This window comes from Leptonychotes weddellii, chromosome 8 (assembly GCF_054177405.1).
Source record: "Leptonychotes weddellii isolate Sample4059 chromosome 8, ASM5417740v2, whole genome shotgun sequence".
Lineage (NCBI taxonomy): Eukaryota > Metazoa > Chordata > Mammalia > Carnivora > Phocidae > Leptonychotes > Leptonychotes weddellii.
Window position 1 is genome coordinate 115,760,992 of NC_138376.1, and position 5,224 is coordinate 115,766,215.

At 40.8% G+C, this 5,224-nt stretch overlaps 1 protein-coding gene across 4 annotated transcripts in view; it reads right to left on the minus strand.

The window, feature by feature from the left end:
* Positions 1 to 4,246, minus strand: part of KATNA1 (katanin catalytic subunit A1) — a 33,701-nt gene extending 29,455 nt beyond the window's left edge. Inside the window, exons 1-3 of one of the 4 annotated variants that reach the window (XM_081829134.1) lie at positions 4,089 to 4,228; positions 3,687 to 3,788; positions 2,584 to 2,642 (exon numbers count right to left, since the gene is read on the minus strand). The gene's annotated coding sequence lies outside the window, so the exon portion shown is untranslated. Of the gene's footprint in view, positions 1 to 2,583; positions 2,643 to 3,686; positions 3,789 to 4,088 lie in introns of all 4 variants that reach the window. The other 3 variants (XM_081829133.1, XM_006735822.3, XM_031030714.2) reach the window with 3 other exon arrangements.
* Between the last annotated feature and the right edge of the window lie 978 nt (positions 4,247 to 5,224).

The following is a 5,224-nucleotide window of genomic DNA, read 5'->3' on the forward strand; positions in this document are numbered from 1 at the left end:
CAGTAGCCTCTGCCCCCTCGTTTCCATACCCTTGTGAAATCACCTTCACTTGAATGTGAATTTGTAACAAACAGAATATGCAAAAATAACAGAATGCCATTTCTGAGATTAGACTGCCTCTTGCTGGTCTGCTCTAAGCTGCCTGTGCAGAGGCTCATGTGGCAAAGAACTGAGGGAGGCTCCAGGCCAAAAGCCAGTGAGGAACTGAGGCAGTCAATCCAATAGTCCAGAGGAGCTGAATCCTGCCATAACCATGTGAGGGAGCCTGGAAGCCGATCCTTCCTCAGTTGAGTCCTCAGATGACTGCAGCCCTGACTGATACCTTGATTACAGCCTGTGAAAGACCGTGAATCACAAGCACCCAGCTATGACCAAAGACCAAAGAAACTGAGAGAAATGTTTGTTGTTTCCAGCCACTAAGTTTTAGAGTAATTTGTTATGAAGCAATACAGCTATGAACTGAGGTTTGTAAGTTACTCAAGATTGAGCATTTGAGGTCCAAAAGAAAAAAAACCCATGACCTACATAGTGATTCCATGGAGTCATGACCACTGATAATATTCCATCTTAATAAAAGCTCCATGGCCAGGGAGCATGGCTCCCTGTTATCTACTGATAAACCCCCAGCACCTGGAACCATGCCTGGCACACAGCAAATATTCAAACAATCTTTGAATGAAGAATGCCAGGTTTTTGTTTGAACTACTAAGATTTCTTATCTTTGTCTAGTTCCTGACCCTCACTCAGCACTCTCACATTCCTTGATCCTCAACTCATCCCTACCAGAACTGTGACTGCTTCTGCCCCAAGGCTCTAAATGCCCTATAGTGACACCTAGTCTGGGAAACAATGTTAGAAGAATAGAGCTGGGGTCAGGTGCTGCCAGTATACAGTGTATCTAGATGAGCCTGGATAGCAAGACTCTGTTGTCTTCTCCCTTCTCTTCCTCTTTTCCTCAACTGACTCCCTCCAGATCTTTCTTCCCATCCCCTCTACTAAAAAAAATCTAAATCAAGTCGCTACTGATATATAGGTGTCCCCCCTACTTTTTTTTAAGGATCATGATTCAATGTCCCACAATGCATAGAGTTCACTCCAGGCCTTCTTTGAAGGTTCTATGTTACGAATACTTCTTTCTAGTCAGATAAAATTCCTTAGCATCCAATGAATTGACATTTTCTAACAAAAAGAAATATAAAGTCAATCCAAGGCCACCTGAAAAATGACCTGAAAAATTTTCGATTATCAAAGAAACAATGTGTTTACTGAAAAATAGTATCAAAATACCCTTAGTTGACTAAATGTGAGACAGAAATAAATTTTCCTATTCTTCTAGTAGTAGTCTCTAAGACAGCTTTCTTTTCAAATGAGTATCAACACTGTAAATTTACAAGACTCCAATTTTCAAGAATATATTCTTATCATTGCTAAAACTACACTGCAGGAGTACAAAAATGAGGTCTACCTGGCACAATATCTGGCAATTTTTGAAGAAATGAATATATTGGAGAAAAGCCTATAGTCAAATTTTAACCACCATGAACAGTAAAAGGCATCTACTGGTTCAATTAATAGAACACTTATAAACATGATATTGCCCAAAAACTCAGATTCTTGATTAGACAGATTACTAAAGAGAAAAATAACCATATGTGATGCCTACTTTATCTCACAGCAAGCATTTCCTTTACATTATCCTGTCAGAACCAACGTTTTGCTTACACAGCTTATATATTCATTTTCACTAATGACTAAATCAATTTTTTTAAGCTAAGTAAGGTGCAACACGAAATTTTAATTCAAGTAACAGAGTCAAAAACTTTACACAATAAAAAATATTACAGCAAAATTTCTAGCAAGCTTAATAGTTGCTGTGGTGTGGAATCTCTACAAAGAGACTTAGGGTGTCTTTTTCTCCTCCAGAATTAAGGAAAAGAAGTGATTAAAGAGACAGAAAAAGAATAGGCAATAGATCCAAACATCTGAGGTTCTAAGATTCCTACGCTCTCCCAATATGGGGCCTTCCCTATTCCACACCTAAAAAGGATACCGTATCCACTTAATTTTTTAAGGAGTTAGACTGGGTTCCACTAATATTTCAGTTTTTACTGTAATGTGCATAGGCCATTCATTCAAGAAGTATTTACAGAGCACCTACTCAGTTGCAAGGAATTGCACTGAAGACAAAAATAAGAATTAAGCCTTTAAATCCTTGAAGTTTAGTAGAAGGGACATCATTTGATCTATCCTAGGTGTATTTTCTTCACTTAGGAGGAGGAAACAAGCATACCATAGTATTAAGCACAGGTAATCAACACCTATGTTAAAAACACTTATCTGTAAAACTGATGTCCTAAAACAAAAACAGATGAACCTCAATCATACATTTTCTTGAAGGCATTTCAATAAATCGAGTGTAACTTTAAAAGTGACAATACACTGTTAAGCAGTGTTCAGAATGTTCATCTCTGGGATACGAAAACAACCATAATGCTAATTTACAGTCAGTCACTACTGATTATAAATACATACAATAAATGAGTGACCCATGACCAATTACAGCATGGAATACATTCTTCTTACCTTTATAATCACTGTATAATAAATTCTCAAGAAGCATGAGAAAGTTATCAAAAGAATGCCTGCTCAGGAAAAAAAAGAATACATATATCTGTATTTGGTAAACTTTCTGTTTACCCTGAACAAAACAAATCAGTGAATATAACAAGTAAAATGTAATTCAAAATCCATGTTCAAGCCGTACCAGTAAACACTACAAGCAAAATCTATTTAGCATATAATCAACATTGACCACATTGATTTGATACATTATCTTTTTAACCAATCATGTACCTAAAAAGAAAAACCTAAACCATTGTTGTAAACAGAAATTCAACAATGCTGTTACTACAGCAAATTTTACAAGATTCTCTAATTCTTAGTATTTGTCAGAACTGGGACACCACTTTCAAAATAAAATGCAGAATCTGTTCTATAATATGCCAAGTACTGAATCTGTAAAATGTAAAAGCTTCTTGAACAACCAAAGCCATAGAGGAGCTTTACATAGCTTTCCACAGTCTAGGAATGTTGGAAATTGATCAGCACTGCCTTTTTTTTTAAAGCATGATACAGTGATAGTAATAGTAATACAAAATAAAGAGTTCTGACTCGATTCCTGTGTGAGAACTTACTGATTACAAAAATCATCTCCTTTGGAAAAGACAATAGGGCTGCACATTGAGACATTTAGTCCTGTGAACTTTACAAGAATCTTCTTGACACCGTGGTGTTCTATCATTGTGGCAAAGATTCTAAAACATTAGGAATGTTTTCAGCAGTAACTAAAGGTCTGATTTCAAAGAGGAACACATAAATGAATGCTTTCAAGAGAGAAGGATGCAAAGTTGTGCTGTTGGAATTTAGTAACTGATATAAAATGGCACTTCTCAGTCAAAAGAAAAAATTATTTTTGATTAAATAAGGGCTGAGACTATCCACTGTAAGGTACTTAAGGATCCACGTTTATCTCTAACTTCGTCACCATATACTATACGATATGAAACAAATGTTTCGAGGGATACATATTTTTAAAAGGTACCAACTCTAAACCAAAAGGGCCAAAAACCTCCCAGAGGACGCCCAGCACCAGAATAAAGAAACATCCTCAACAATATCACACCTACCTAACAAAATGTAAGAAAAGAAGCTGCATCCCATTTCAAGGCTTTCGAGGTTTTTCAGGGGTGAGAATATGGGGCGGGGGCGTGGACGAATTCGGGAGAGAACTGCTCAAAAAAGCGAAGAAATAGAGAGAGATGTGTTTTTCCGACCAGAGACTTCTCTAATGACACAGGCCTAGAAAGGGGATCGCCAGGAACCCCCGAAAGTCCCAGGCTGGACAGGATTCTTCAGGTAGGGGACCCGTCACCTGAGCTACAGGTGTCAGCGACAACAGCGAGGACCTAAGACCTCGGCGCAGGCAAGGGCAGGCTCATGGCAGGATACGCAGACGGCTCTCATTGCCGGCCCCGAATCTCGCCAAGCTGGCCACCGGGGCCGGGGTTCCCCGGAGCGTGAACACTCACCTGTGGCTGCCGAGGATCCTTGGGAAACCGCCCACCGCCAGGCGGAGGGGAACGGCCGTGCGTGGCTCAGGGCGGCTAGGAAGTAGGGCCCTGCCCAGCCCCAACCACTCTGCTCCGTGCTCACGGCCCCAGGACGGCGGTGGCCAACCGTCACCAGCCCCCACTGCTGCTTCAGCTCGCCGAGAATTTGAAGGCAAACCCGTCAGGGTCACTTCCGGTGCTGGGGCTGGCCTCGGCGATTCCAGCGCACGCGGGGCGAGGCCCCGGGAGCGAGGACGCTGGGAGGCGTGCGCGCGCCGGGCGCCAGGCACCGGGCGGGGAGCTGGGCGGGGTTGGCTGGGACGCGCCTGCGCAGTCCGCACCGCCTCCTGGCGGCGGTCGGGGCAGAGAAGAGGGATGGTAGGGGTTTAAATTATTATCACGTATCGTACCTTGGTAACTTTTTCCAAAGTTCTCGCTCACTTTTCCTCCCATTTGATTTTTACCACACTCCTTAGAGATTAGGAAGTCAGAGTGTCTATTTTACAGGTGAGAGTCAAGGGCCAAAAATCTGTTTATGACAAATCCAAATACGCAGAATTCGACTGAGGCTCTTGTCACGACATAAGATGAATAAAACAGGGAATGGGTAAACAAAGATATTCGGACAAGCTGCTAGTGGAGTTTTATTTTCTTGGTCATCGTTTTAATACAACCGGACAACACACAATACTATGTTGTTTCAGGATTTACAGATACGGGCTCCACAGTACGATTGGCCATGCTTCCTCCAGTCTCAATCTCCATCCTCTTCCTCCACCTAAGGTGGAATGAGGCACTAGACACGTTTTCCTTAGGGAGTGCATGGTAATTAAACTTCTAACCTTAAGTCATCAATTTAACACAGATTTATATAAAGGCAATTCAAGGGAAATACATCAATTTAGTCCACAAATATTTATTGAACTACTATGCTGTTGACACTGTTGTAGGCATTGAGTATATATATAGCAATCAAAAAAATTTAACGTCTCATGGAGCTCAAAGTCTTGTAAAATTCTCACCTAAGTAGAAAATAGTAGTTTTACTAGGGTGGATAGGAACTCCATTGTAATGGAGCAAAGGAAATTGTAATTAGTATATCTTTAAAAAAAAAA